The sequence below is a fragment of the Equus caballus genome, chromosome 5 (assembly GCF_041296265.1).
Source record: "Equus caballus isolate H_3958 breed thoroughbred chromosome 5, TB-T2T, whole genome shotgun sequence".
NCBI lineage: Eukaryota > Metazoa > Chordata > Mammalia > Perissodactyla > Equidae > Equus > Equus caballus.
Window position 1 is genome coordinate 5,968,111 of NC_091688.1, and position 16,362 is coordinate 5,984,472.

The following is a 16,362-nucleotide window of genomic DNA, read 5'->3' on the forward strand; positions in this document are numbered from 1 at the left end:
TTGGCACAAAATTGATCTAAAAAAATGAGATCTATTATTTTCTAAGTATCATAGTGGGTCAGCTTCCAAGTACTTAGGAGAGACCAGTAGAAGCTCTTTAAACGCTTATGCAGTTGGCAAATGCAGACTACGTTTTCAAATAGCTTTTGTTTATTTTTTTAGAGGCTGGAGTGTATTCATGAGCAAAGGACAAAAGGACAGAAGAGATTCAGGGTTTTTTTTTAATCTTTATTTTATTGAGGTATAATTTTCATCCAATAAAAATCATCCATTTTAAGTGTTAGTTCAATAAGTTTTGATAAATATATGGAATTGTATAACTACCATTATGAGATTCAGGGCGTTTTTGAAACAGGTGTCTGAGTTGGGGGAGCTGCTGGGTTCTAGGACTGAAATGCAAGGTTTGGCCTTGATTAAGAAAGAAGGAGTGCCTTTTTCCCTCAGGGAAAGAGAGAAGGGGGATGGAAATGTAGATAAATGGGCACTGGGTAGAGGTGGGAGTGACATTGACAGCATTTCCAAATGTTAATCTGTTTTTGCTGCATGGTAGGAGGCTAGGTATGTGCTGAAAAAACGGTCAACAGAAATGGGGCAAGTTCTACCACAGGGTTTGAAAGTTTAAAATAGCTTATGCAGGGAGTGACTGACAAGGGATGTGTATAGAGATTGACCAGCTAAGCCTGCCTGACTGTGAGATACAGCCTGGCTGTGGGCATGCAGAGTCAAGGTTGGGGATTTCTCAGGGCATGGGGAAGAGGGACAGAAGGACAGAGACAAGAGTATTCTCAGGGTTTGTAAGTAATGCTGATGAACCATGGATATAGGCTGCTTAGAGAAGCAAGTGAAGCCACAAGGGAGTCAAGAGGCAGGACATGGTGGAGGAGTTGAGAGAACTGGAGGCCTCAGTGAAATCTGAGTGGGTGGGGTGGAAGTTTATGAAATCCATAAGGAGTTTCTGGCTGGTTGGGTTTAACATTCCACAGGTGGACTGTTCTGAGAGATGACAAGGTTCAGGTCACGCTCTCAGGAACTGGCTGCTGAAGTAGAGTGGAATGCGAAGTGATCTGTCAACAACTGATAGAAAACACGAAGGAAAGATGAATTCGACGATGCTGGGCTTTAAAAAAGCACTGCCAGTGTTTCACTGGGCAGGATTTTTCCCCATAGTTTTTAGGAGTACAGCTGTTGTGTTTGTTGTACACTATCCAACTCATCAGCAAATCCTATTGGCTTAAAATATGTCCAAAATCCCACCACTTTATTCCCACCTTTATTACCACCACCCAATTTATGGATATCTGCAATTACATCTAAATTGGTCTTTCTGTGAATATTCTTGCTCTCCTACAGTCTGTTTTCAATACAGCAGCTGGAAAGATTCTTTTAAAGCATAACTCAGATCATACCATTTTTCTTTTCAAAACTCAAGAGTAACTTCGTACCTCTTTCAGCTAAAAAGTCCAAGGGCTTTCTAAACCTATACTGCAACCCACCTCAACCCCCTACCTCTTCCCACCCACTTTACTCCCCAAGCCATTGCATCCTCTACTCTCCCTCTTGCTCAGTTGCCTTCAGGCTCATTAGTCTCCTTGCTATTCCTGGATCGCCCCCTGCTTGCCTTTATTGCCAGACGTTTGCACTCACTGTTCTTTCTACCTGCTAATTTTTTCACCCATATATGTTGTTTACTTCCTCATCTTTTTCTGGTCTCTGCTTAAAAGTCCCCTTTCTCTGTAGGGCCTTCCCTGACCATCCTGTTTAATAATGGCCTTCTCCCTTCTCCAAACACCTTGTTCTCTCTGATTTATTTTTGCCTTAGGACTTACTGTCTGACATCCTGTACGTTTTTCTTATTGTTTATTGTCTGTCTCTTTCAACGTGCAGGCAAACACCATTAGAGTAGGGGTTTTGTCTGTTTTATTCTCTTCAGTACTTAGAGCAGTGCCTGGCACTTAATAAGCAATCAATAAATGAATTGACTGAAGAGATATTTGCTCATGACTGTATAATAAAATTTTAATTGAATGCAAACTTAGATAGACAAATGAGAAAGAGGCATGAAGAACAGGCTATTTTCTCTGGAAAAGGGGAAGAGAGAAAATGAGAAAAGAAAGAAGAAAAGAAAAACTAAAAAGCCACCAGTATTTACTAACAGATCCTTAATAGTCCAAAGACTGAGAAAGATCAAAAGTCAGAGAGAGAAAACAAAAGGGTAGGATAAGGGTTCAAGAAATCTCCTGGAAGCCTTGCACTCCAAGTACATCTTCTAGGGAAAAAAGCCTGTAGTCGAATTTAACATCCCTCCACATCCTTATAAATGTGGGTTGTAAGAACCTGCAGAACACCATTAGAGAGGATGTTTTTTAAAGCGTGGCATTAGGTTTAAGTAGGACAGTACTTTAAAGGGGGCTAAACACAGGATGACAAGACATGTCTTGGTAAAGTAGGCAATAAAAATGATTACTTTGAAAGAAGCTCTCAATATGAAAAGGGGAAAAAACATGCATGCATCTTGTGAGTATCGAAAAAGAACAGCAAGTAAAGTGTTAGGGAAACGGGTGTGTGTTGGAGAGGAGAATGAGGGAAGGTAGTTAAATATAAACCTGGTTTTATTTGCAAAGCTTTCATCTTGATAATGGCACCTTTTTAAAGCAAATAACTTGTCCAGGGAGCTCATAACATATTTATGTTTCAAAATCTAGGCCATAGTCCAAATGGTTTCAAATTCTGGGAGAAACTATTTGTTTAGAGTCCATTGTACTGAGTGTTAATATGACAACACACTAGAAAATGTTAAGAGCTAGCTATGAAGAAGAAATTAACATGTGATTACTCAAACCAGATCTTAATAACTAGAAATTTGTAAGTAAGTCTTTTAGTTCCTTTAAGACTGTTTGTCTGCTAGGCACTTCTCTGCAGTACCCAAAACTTTCTTTTCTATACATGATTAGCAGGAAATATTTCTTTAACTGAATTGAAAGATGCCAAACATATTATATTCATTTTCAGGGAGGGTGATTATTAGAAATGATTCATCTGTACTAAATGAAATGTTATAAATAAGAATCAGATTATATCTATATATAAAATGTTTGAATGTTGATGTGTTTTCCATAGGTATTCTGTGAGTTGGATTTAGGTGTTCTACTACCAACAGAGTGGCGCTCTATTACAAAATTACAGGAAAAAATTAGATTAATGGAAACAATTTTCTCAATTTATATATTTTTCTCCCATTAATTGTTCTGAAACATTTGGCTTCTACTACAATTTGTTTATAAGAGAATTGGGTGCAAGAACATAACAACAAGTTTAGTTGTTTTACTTTACAGAGTCTACGATCTTAAGCTCATTTTCACTGAATGGCCATCAAAATCATGACTTAGAGAAAATATTTATGATATGAGCTGTTGTCTGAAGGACAACTATTTTCCTTTAGAGACTATAAATCTACCTTTGTCTTAAGCCAGACCAGCAGAGAGCCATGCACTTGGACCACATGGCACTGGCCTTTGGAATCTTGTTTTTACAGAACTGTGCTTTGGTGAGAATCCACCAGCCTTTCCCGAGGGATGCAAAGGAAACAGCCCTATAAAATCTACTCTTGTTAGAGAGGCACATTACATCATCCTCTTTTTGCTGAGCAAGGTTGGTCCTGAGGAAGATTGGCCCTGAGCTAACATCTATGCCCATCTTCCTTTATTTTATATGTGGGTCACCTGCCACAGCATGGCTTGATAAGCGGTGCATAGGTCCGCGCCCAGGATCCGAACCAGTGAACCCTGGGCTGCCGAAGCAGGGTGTGCAAACTTAACCACTACACCACCAGGCTGGCCCCTGGAAGAAATTTATTTTTAATTTCAGTATCAAAAAAAGTGCTTCTTTTGACCATTTTTGGGGGTCACTCTATTGTATAACTGATAAGATTTTTCCTTTTGTATCTGCTATTAAAAATTGTCCTGCTAAACTTAAGCCCACCCATAGCAAGGTGAAGGGCTTTACGGTATGCATTTTCATGTCATCCTCTTTCTTGCTTCTTGTTTATGTTCCTACCTCTGTCTTTGCTTTCTCTCCTACTTCTAACATATGTTATCTAGTAGTATTTTTTCTTTTAAGCAACCTTACGTCTTTTAGGGGGAAGATGAGAGAGAAATAAATACGTTAATTCATTCATATATACATAAAATTGTGTTGTGTTTAGTCATTTGAGTTTTATTTTTTGCTAAGAGCATGGTGCTTCCCTATTACTTTGCCACCTGAAGTAGTATGAGAACCTTTGACTTAGAATGTTAGCTGCTAAGAGGGCATAGAGAATTCTTTATAATACTTGCAAAATATCAAACCATACTATCATCACCAGCAAATAATTTTTAAAGACATATTTGGTGCGTTGCAGAAAAGCACAGTCTTCACAATGCATACTATAATCTAGCATGTTGACCATTCTTCCTAGTTTAGTCTCAGGCAAAACTTATTTACATCTCCCTATTTCAAGCTTCCTTCATGGGCAACCAATTGATTTTTCTTGTAGAGTAAACTTTTACTTAATTCTGTTAAATTATCCAATTTGTCTATGAATAATTTAAAATAATTTCTGAATCCCATGCTAGGCCTGTGGACTCAGGATATAAACTAATGTTAAATAGTTCCTACCCCCGGGAAAACATAATCAGGGCAGTAAAATCCACAGAAGAAAATCCATGAAAGCTGTTCAATTCTTTGTTTAGCCTGGATAATTAAGGCTTGACCTTGTCGTGAAAGTCCTCAGAACTCTGGCTAGGTACAGTGAACCAGACTTGCCACCTACTGGGAAAAGCATGGAGTTACAGGTAGAAAATAGAGCAGTAATAAAAAGTAATGATGGTTGCACAACAGTGTGAACCACTGACCTGTACACTTACAAAATTTACCACTTCAGTCACTTTTGTTATATATATTTACCACAATTTTAAAAAATGTCAGAAGCGATATAAAACATGGTATTCAACAGAGCATAAATTAATAATAATGGTTTATAATAATATCATTATATTGATATTATAGTATATCATATTTATATTATCATTGTTTTTATTAGTAATGTTAATATTAATAGCAATAAATACCTATATAGTGCTTACTATTGCCAAATACTATTCTAAGCACTTTACGTAGAAATATAGCCTTTATCACCATTTCCTTAAGACTACCCAGAAAGAAGTTTTATGTTCTTGTCTATCATATCTGTAAACACAGTTGCCACATTCCAGACTAAAGCCTCTTTGGTCAACCAGGAGGAACTTCAATAGAAGGCAGTTGAGATAAATACAATGGGTAAAATCATTACCAAACTTCATGCCAAAAAAAAGCAGGTGGGTATATGAAATTATTTGCACATCATTCCTAAGATATTGGGAAGCTGCCCCTAAATCTAAAGTATGAAAGTGCAGATGATTTTCTGATGGCTGAAATGTGGGCTAGTGGTGAAACAAAACAGAACAATCAAATAAGCACTTTAAAGTCTTGTCATTATCCAAATATACCCATGTGATTGTCTCACCTCTGGATTAGTCAATTTCCTATGTATGACATACTTTAACCACATTTTTCCTACTCCACTGCCTTTCCTGTTGATCAGTATGCCCTATCCTCTTACCCTGAACGAATTAGAGTGCTGTCCAATGTTGGCATCTTCCATAACATTTCCAAAGGTGACCCACTTTTAATCTGGTCACCACCATCTATCATTCACAGTTTGCAGATATGTTTTGTATCTATATGTTTCTTTTGCCCCAACCTCAGGTCATCAGGTCCTCTACATAGCTGTTGTTTTCGTTTCTTTTGACCTTGCAAACACACGGGATTTATGGGCATGGTGCAGCGGATGGAGGAAGGTGGATGGGTAAGCCAGTATCAGACTGTGTACAGAGGGAGTAGGGAGAATGGGTGGGTATGTCAAGGAAAACTTTCAGGGTCCTGAACTTAGGCATAAAGCTCTTATATTTCCCTGGTTTTCATTGACCTTTATCCCAATCCACTTCTTTGGGACGCTATACCGATCTGAGTCAAATCACCTTCTCCAAAAGCTTTCACAGTCTGACTCCTTCCCACATGGGTTACTCCTTTGATTGACTTTTTACTACTCTGGGTGTAATCTTCTCATAGTCTCTATTTTCTTCCTATGGTTATCTTCTCTATCCAACTAGATGATAAGTGTTTGAAGATCCAGGGCAGTATCTTTGTTTTCTTTATATCCTCTCCTCTACAATGCCTATTATAGTGCTTTGTTGTATAGATAGATGAGCTTAATAAATATCTTTTTAATAATGATGGTGTATATCTAAGGAGCTTAATATTATTAAGTTTTCTTTCCATATACCAAATGCAAAATACATGTATATGTTTTGGTGAGGACATTTTATGCAACTGAGAGGTATCAATTCTTAAAGCGCTGGAGTCTCTTCCAGCACCAGTATGTAGAAAAACTGTCACTGGGCATAAATGTCACTCCACACAAAGTCATTTTATCTGCCTGTGTTCTACTGCTTTCCTTATCTCTAGTCTATGAGAACCTAAGAACTTGGGAGAATTAGGCGTTCAGGATTTTCCATAAAATAACTCTCTATTAGGAAAACAAAAGAAAAATGGTAGCGCGGAACTCGGATATTTTTAAGTGTGTGTTAGGCCCACTGCTTCAGTGCATGTGCCAGTTACAGAACCAAAATCTACTGCCCCGTGACGTGCTCCTTCTTGGTCCATCCAGAGAAGAAAATGCTGAAACATTCATGGCTCTTTGGAGGATCTAAGCTGTTTGGTTAATACTTTCTCCCTGAGTTTGCCACTGGTCCTGAACTGAAACTATAGAGATTATTCAAAGTTATTCTAAAAAGTGGCATGAAGTTTGTAATTTCTTTTAACAACTTGAAAAAATCCTGGAGAACTAATTTCATGTTTCCTCTGACCCTTTTATATTTGTGACTCACAGTCCCTCTTTTCCAACTCTCAATTAGAATGATTAATAATGTTTAGGATTTTGTCTGTTGGTTTCTTCTTGCAAGTCATGATTCTGCTCTGAGTCACTTAACTCCTTTCCATAGTAACCAGGTATGATATAACAAACATTGGACTATTTGATGCCAGTGGAGGATACACTATACAGCAAAAGTTGTAATTTCATCTAAATTACTTCAAAGAGAGGAATAAAAATATGAAAATACTTTTTATTTCAAAATAAGAGAGGTGTTAATATTTCTACACAGTATCAAGTGTAATCCAAACATCTCATTGATCCCCAAACAAGTATTTTTCAGATCAATTAGTAGTTCTTAATATTCATGTCTACCTGTGTGGGGGGGATGAATCATAAACATTATAATTTCTACTTTATGGAGGAGAAGCCAAACTGAAAGAGAGGCTGGGAGTCTGATCATCTGCTTCCTGGTTTCAGCTCAGACCTGAATGAGCAATAGCTTCAGGCAGGTTGTTGAACCTTTGTGGTCGTATTTTTTTCATATATAGGATAACAAAGTTTGATATCATGCTCCGTTCTCATCTCTTCCCCTATCTATTACTCCACGTGATTTTCTTGTGCCTTTTATACCTTCATAGCTTTTTAGATCAGAAGAGATTCTGCCCATTTCTGCAGTAGAGAGACCCAAGAATAGCTACATAATTTGTGGGGCCCATTGCAAAAAGAAAATGTCAGACTCCTTTGTTAAAAACTATTAAGAATTTCAAGAGGGTGACTGCAGAGCATTAAACTAAGTGTGGGACCCCCCTGGTGTAGGGCCCCTCCAAGTGTGGGACTCTTCATGACTGAACAGATCACATACCCATGGGGCAGGCCCTGGAGAGACCAAAGGAATTTTCCCCTTACATTCACTCTCTTTTGCTCTTAACGGAATGAAAATAAGAGAAATTTTGGTGGAACAGTGACATGAAGCATTAAAGGGAGGAAATAATTGGAATGTGATACTAGAAAACAAATGTTTTAGATCGACCAAGATGGTGAGAAGGGAGGCTCCTGACTTTCCCTTACCCCATGGATTCAATGAATATACAGCCTCATAGGAGCCAATTCCCTCCAAGAGAAATTCAGAAACTTACTGAGTGAGTCCTACATCAGGTGACTGAGAAAATACCCATATCAAAATGGGTAGGAAAGACTGAGACACACATTTGCCATAAACCCCACCCCCAGCATAGTGCTTTTCAATCAGGAGGGAACTTCTAAACTCCCAGCTTCTCCCTGTGAGCAAAGAGTTTGGACCACACATCTAGACCCCAACTTTTAAGGCTGCCATTCGAGGGACAGGAGTCCTCAAATCATCTAGTTCAGTGAGCCAATGGAGCTTGCCATTTACTGTCCCACAGCACCATAGCAAACAAAGAAGCAGTTGTTAAAGGGGCACATGAGCACTCCCTGCAGCTATACCCCAGGGCTCAGTGCAAAGCGAACAGGCAAAACTCCCATCTCCAAGTTTCTCCCTAGAAGGAACTGACTGCATACTTTGCCATACTGCCTGAGGGTCTGGCTGCTAATCAGCCTGCATCTGGGTCCTGACTGGGATCCTCCTGGGAGTCCAAAAGAGCTAGTGGGCAGTTCCCCTGCATTCTCCTTCTGGCTCACTCCAACAAACAAACAAAAAAACTAGTTGCCAGCTTCTTCCTGGGAATGTGCCCCAAACTTTTGAGCTGCCACTCAAGGAATGGGTGCTCAAATCATTTAGCTCTGAGAGCCAACAGGGCTTGGCATTCAGAGTCTCACAGGACCATATTAAATAAAAAAAGCAGTTTTCAAATGAGCATGCAAGCACTTCTTGCAGCTACTCCTCCCCTGGACTCAGCACAGAAGGAGCAGGTGAAAATGCTCATCTCTCAGTTTCTCCCTAGAAAGGACTTGACTGCATACTTTTCCAGCTGCTGTTTGAGGTTCTGGATTCTAATCAGTCTCCATGTGGCTGCTGACTGGGATTCTCTTGGGAGCCTGAAAGAGCTGGAGGACATGTTCCCTGCTGTCTCCCTCCAGCTTGCTGCAGCAGTAAAACCAAATCTCCAGCTTCTCCCTGTAAAGAGCCTGTCCATACATATAGCATCTCAAACATTATGAATGCCACATGAAGGAATGGCTTTCAAATCACCTAGCTCTGGGTACTGATGGGGCTTGGCACTTACAAGTCCCCCAGGACCACACAAAACAAAGAGGTGGCTCTGTATGGGTGTACAAGTATTTCCACCCTCTCTGACTCAACACAGAATGAGTAGGCAAAAACACCCAGCTCCAAGTTTCTCCCCAATAGGGGCTAGACTGCATATCTAATGTCCCGACTTTCTTAGATGCTGCCTGAAGGTCAGGCTTCCAACTAGCCTGCATTGGGGAGCTGATGGGACTGGCAATTAGTAGTCCTCTAGGAGCCTGAACAGCCATATGGGCATTTCCCACACCTTGGGGACGATGGCAGGTCTTGGCATATCCTAACCTACTGGAAGCCACTAGAACAAAGAACATGGCTTGGACAATCACAAAGGTTTGAGAGGCAACCTTGAGCTTAGGCAGGGCTGACTGAAGAGGTTCATTTCCTACACAAGCCCAGTCTCTCAAGACTGGGAGAGGTAGTTGTTTTAGCTAATGCATAGAAACCAGTGCAGAGAATCAAGAAAAAGGAAGAAACAAGGAAATATATTCCAAACAAAAGAATAAGACAAATATCCAGAAATCAATCTCAGACAGAGATAGGTGATTTACCCAACAGAAAATTAAAATAATGGTCATAAAGATGCTCACCAAGGTTAGGAAGGCAATGCGTCACTGAAATGAGAATTTCAATAAGGAGACAGAAAATATAAAAAGGTACCAAACAGGAATTATAGAGAGCTAAAGAATGCAAACTGAACTGAAAAATTCAATAGAGGGGTTAACAGCAGATTAGATCAAGTGGAATAAAGGATCAGTGAACTTGACAGGGCAATGGAAATCATCTAATCAGAGAAGCAAAAATAAAAAAGAATGAAGATAGTTTAAGAGACTTATGGGATATCATCAAGCAGATCAAAATATGCATTATAACTGTCCTAGAAAGAAAACAAAGAGAGAAAGGGGTAGAAAGCTTATTTAAAGAAATAATGGCTGGAAACTTCCGAAACCTGGGGAAAGAAACAGACATCCAGATCCAGGAAGCCCAAAAACTCCTAAATAAGATGAACCCAAAGAATCCACACTGAGACACATTAAAATTAAATTCTCAAAAGTTAAGTCAAAGAGAGAATCTTAAAAGGAGCAAGACAAAAGTGACTTGTTACATACAAACGAACTTTCCTAAGATTATCATCAAACTTTTTAGCAGAAACATTGCAGGCCAGTAGAGGGTGGGATGATGTATTCAAAGTGCTGAATGAAAAACACTGCCAGCCAAGATACTTTACCCAGTAAAGTTGTTCTGCAGAATTGGAAGAGAGATAAGAGATTTTCCCAAACAAAAGCTGAAGGATTTATTCACCACTAGACTAGCCTGATAAGAAATGTGAAAGGGAGTTCTTTAAGCTGAAATGAAAGGATGCTAATTAGTAACATGAAAAAATCTGAAAAAACTCACTGGTAAAAGTAAATACAGTCATGCATCGCTTAATGATGAGGATACATTCTGATGAAGGGTCATTAATCAATTTCATTGTCATGTGAACATTCTAGAGTCTATTGAAGGGAAACAAAATTTGCAATGAATCTAACATGAAGATTATTTTAGGCTGATTATTTCTAAGAAACAAAAGATTCAGAAAGTTTTTCTTGTTATCTCCCCCATAGCTGCCTAAAAGAATTCAGATAAGAAAAACCTGTCTCAGGAAGTGACCTATCACCTTAACATAACATGAACTAGGTAGTAGACAGGGAGGAATCTAGAAAAACCTGTTTGTTGGGCTTCCCTCTGTATTCTTGTTTCTGTGTGGCCAAACAAGGACTTATTTTTCAAACGTTTGCTCCTTTTCACCTGCCTGTCAATTGCCTTCCTTCTATTTAAAGATCTTGACTTTCCCCAACCCCAACATCTTCTTTTGTCTTTAGTTGAGGATAGTATTTAAGGTGAGGGCTTCAGCCATTTTGGCAAGTCACTCAGTTTTCCTGGCTCTCTTCCATGTATACATGTTATTAAATTTTTGTTTGTTTCTCTCCTGTTAATATTTCATGTCAATTTAATCCTTAGACAAGCCAGAAGAACCTAGAAGGGTAGAGGAAAATTTCTTCCTCTCCTACAGTATTTACACAAACCTAAAAGATATAGTCTACTACACACCTAGGCTATATGGTACTAATCTTATGGGACCACTGTCATGTAGGCGGTCCATTGCTGACCAAAACATTGTTATGCATCACATGACTGTATGTAGTTAAATTCAGAATATGCTAATATTGTAATGGTGGTGTGTAAATCACTTATAACTCTAGTGTAAAGCTTAAAAGGAAAACTATTTAAAATAACTATAGCTACAATAATTTGCTAATGGATACACAATATAAAAAGATGTAACATCAGTAACATCAGTATGTGACATCAGTAACATAAAATGGGGGGGACTGTAAATGTGTAGAGCTTTTGAATGCATTTGAAGTTAAGTTGTTTTCAGTTTCAAATAGATAAAACTATAAGATTTTTTTGTAAGCCTTGCTGTAACCACAAAATAAAAACCTCTACTGGATACACACAAGATAAAGGAATCAAAGCGCACCACTACAGAAAATCATCAAATAACAAAGGAAGAGAGTAAGAGAGGAAGAAAGGAACAAAGGAACTACAAAACAGCCATAAAACAATGAAGAAAATGTCAATAGTAAGTGTGTACCTATCAATAATTACTTTAAATGTAAATGGACTAAATTCTCCAATCAAAAGACATAGGGTGGCTAAATGGATATAAAAATAAGCCCCAACTATATACTGCCCACAAGAGACGCACTTTGGCTTTAAAGACACATAAAGACTAAAAGTGAAGGGATGAAAAATACTCCGTGCAAATGTAAACTAAAAGAGAGCAAGGGTAACTATACTTATATCAGACAAAATATACATTAAGCTAAAAACTGTAAAGAGGAAAAGACCATTATATAATGATAAAGGGGTCAATTCATCAAGAGGATATAAGAACTGTAAATATATATGCACCCAACATTGGAGCACCTAAATATATAAAGCAATTATTAGCAGATCTGAAGGGAGAAATACACAGCAATACAGTAATAGTAGGGGACTGAAAAACCCCACTTTCAATAATGAATAGATCATCCAGACAGAAAATCAATAGGAAACACAAACTTAAACCACACATTAGATCAGATGGAACTAACAGATATTAACAGAACATTCCATCCAACAGCAGCAGAATACACATTCCTCTAAAGTGCACATGGAACATTCTCCAGGAGAGATCATGTTAGGCCACAAAACGAGTCTTCACAAGTTTTAGAAGATTGAAATCATATCAAGCAGCTTTTCCAACCACAATGTAATGAAACTAGACATCAGTTACAAGAAGAAAACTGGAAAATTCACAATAGTGGAAATTAAACAACATACCTGAATGACCAATGAGTCAAAGAAGAAATCAAATTGGAAATCAAAAGATATCTTGAGAAAAATGAAAATGGAAACACAGAGTACTAAAAACTTATGGGATACAGCAAAAGCAGTTTTAAGAGGGGAGTTTATGGTGGTAAACACTTACATTAAGAAAAAAGAAATATCTCAAACAACAGTTCCTTTATACCTCAAGGAACTAGGAAAAGAAGACTAAGCCCAAAGTTAGTAGAAGGAAAGAAATAGCAAAGATCAGAGTGGAAATAAATGAAATACAAACTAGAAAGACAATTGAAAAGATCAACAAAACTAAGGGATAACTTTTTGAAAAGATAAGCAAAATTGACAAAACTTTAACTGGACTAAAAAAAAAACAACAGAAAGAAGACTCAAGTAAAAATCATAAATGAAAGAGGAGACATTACAACTGATAACATAGATATACCAATAATTATAAGAAGCTACTATGAACAGTTATACACCAACAAATTAGATGACCTAGAAGAAATTGGTAAATTCCTAGAAACTATCAAGACTGAATTATGAAGAAATAGAAAATCTGAACAAACCAATAATGAGTATTGATATTGAGGCAGCAATCAAAACATTCCAACAAAAAAAGCGCCCAGGACCAGATGGCTTCATGGTCGAATTCTACCAAACATTTAAAGGAGAATTAATACCAGTTCTTCTCAAACTCTTCCAAAAAATAAAGAGGGAGCATTCTCAAACTCGTTTAGGAGGCCAGCATTGCCTTCATACCAAAGCCAGATAAGGACACTACAAGAAAAGACAATTACAGGCCAATATCTTTGATAAACACAGATGCAAAAATACCAAAATTTTAGCAAACCAAATTCAAGAGCACATTAAAAACATCATACACCATAACCAAGTGGGATTTATCCCTGGGATTCAAGGATGGTTCAACATATGCAAATCAATAAATGTAATACACCATAAAAAATGAATGATAAAAATCATATGATTATCTCAATAGATGCAGAAAAAGCACTTGACAAAATTCAACATTCACTTGTGAATGTTCACTTCATTCAATTCATTCAATGTGAGAGATAAAAACTCTCACAAGTAAGTATAGATGGAATGTACCTTAACATACCACAGACCGTATATGACAAGCCCACAACTAACATCATATTCAATGGTGAAAAGCTGAGAGCTTTTCTCTAAGACCAACAATAAGAAAAGAATGTCCACTTTCACCACTTCTATTCAGCATAGTGCTGGAAGTTCTAGCCAGGGAAATTAGTCAAGAAAAAGAAATAAAAGTCACCAAATAAGAAAGGAAGAAGTAAAATTGTTTTTATTTGCAGATGATATGATCTTATATGTAGAAAATTCTAAAGACTTAACCAAAAAACTGTTGGAACTAATAAATGAATTCAGTAAAGTTGCAGGATACAAAATCAATATACAAAAATCAGTTGTGTTTCTGTACACTAACAATGAACAATTGGAAAGAGAAATTAAGAAAACAATCCCATGTACAATAGACTCAAAAAGGATGAATAAAATACTTAGGAATAAGTTCATCCAAGGAAGTGAAATGTCTGTACACTGAAAACTATAAAACATTAATGAAAGAAATTGATGACACAATTAAATGAAAAGATATTCCATATCATGGATTGCAAGAATTTATATTGTTAAAATGTCCATACTACCCAAAGTAATCTACAGAGTCAATGCTATCTCTATCAAAATTCCAATAGCCTTTTTCACAGAAGTAGCAATACTCAAATTCCTATGGAACCACAAAAGACCCTGAATAGCTAACGCAATCTTGAACAAGAAGAGCAAAGGTGGAGGCATCACATTTCTTGATTTCAACTATATTATAAAGCTATGGTAATCAAAACAGTATGGTATTGGCATAAAAACAGACACATAGACTGATGGAACAGAATCAACAGCTCAGAAATAAACCCATACATATATGGTCAATTAATTTTTGACAAAGGCATCAAAAATACACAATGGAGAAAAGATAATCTCTTCAATAAATGGTGTTGGGAAATCTCGGTACCCACAAGCAGAAGAATGAAATTGGACCTCTATCTTACACCATACAGAAAATTCAACTCAAAATGTATTAAAGACTTGAATGTAAAACCTGAAATCATAAAACCCCTAGAATAAAACATATGGGATAGCTCCTGACGTTGGTCTTGGCAATGAGTTTTTGGATATGACACCAAAAGCTCAGGCAACAAAAGCAAAAACAAACAAGAGGGACTATATCAAACTAAAAAGCTTCTGTACAGCAAAGGAACCATCAACAAAATGAAAAGGCAACCTATGAAATGGGGGAAAATTTTTGCAAACCACTTATTCAACAAGAGATTAATATCCAAAATATATAAGGAACTCATAAAACTCAGTAGCAAAACAAACAACAACCCCCCCCCCCCAAATAACCCAATTAAAAAATGGGCAAAGGACCTGAATAGACATTTTTCCACAGAAGATATATAAATGGCCAATAGGTATATGAAAAGATGCTCAACATCACTAATCATCAGGGAAATGCAAATCAAAACTATAATGAGATATCACCTTATACATCTTAGGATGGCTATTATCAAAATGACAGGAGACAACAAATGCGGGTGAGATGTGGAGAAAAGGGAACCCTTATACACTGTTGGTTGGAATGTAACTGGCACAGCCACTATGGAAAACAGTACGGAATTCCTCAAAAAATAAAAATAGAACTACCATATGATCCAGCAATCCCTCTTCTGGATATGTATCCAAAGAAAATGAAATCACTAGCTGGAAGAGATATCTGCACTCCCATGTTCACTGCAGCATTATTCACGATATCCAAGATACGGAAATACTGTAAGTGTGTGTGGATGGATGAATGGATAAAGAAGATGTGGTCTATATATACAATGGAATATTATTCATCATTAAAAAAGAAATAAATCGTGCCATGTGTGACAACATGGATGAATTTGGAGGGTATTATGCTAGGTGAAATAAGCTAGACAGAAAGACAAGTACTGCATAGTCTTACTTATGTATGGAATCTTAAAATAAAAAAAAAGTCAAACTCAGAAACAAAGTAGAATGGTGGTTGCCAGGGGCTGGCAGGTAGGGAAATGCGGAGAGGTTGGTGAAGGGTACAAACTTTTGGTTATAAGATGAATAAGTTCTGAGGATCGTTAGTATAGCACAGTGACTAAATTGATAATATTGTATAAGTGAAATTTGCTGAGAGTGTAGATCTTAAGCGTTCTCACCAAAAAAGGTAACTATGTGAGGTAGTGGATGTGTTAATTAATTAACACGATGGTGGGAATCATTTCACAATGTATAAGTATATCAAATCATCATGTTGTACATTTTAAATATACTTCTATTTTTCAATTATACCTCAAAAAAGCTGAAAAAAATTTTTAAAATAAAAAAAGAAAGCCAATGTTTTGTGGATGTTTGAAGCTCCTGTATGCATTCACAGGGCTCACCCTACCCATAGGTGCAATAGGTAACTCTGGTAGTTAGTCTCTAGAGAGGCTCCCAATGAATTACGCCTCCTGGTAGGCACACCCTTGTGTAGTTCCATCCTACATGGAGTCTAGGCTGGCCTGTGACTTGTGTTAACCAATAGGAAGCAGCAGAACTGAGACTGTGCCAGTTCTGGGCCTAGCCTTAAAAGGAATGGTAGCTTCTGCTTCTTACCTCCTAAATACTTGCTGCTGGGAGCCTGAACCACCCTACAAGATGTTTAGCTGTCCTTTTGGAGACACCAAATGGACAGACCACATGGAAGCCATGTAATGAGGGG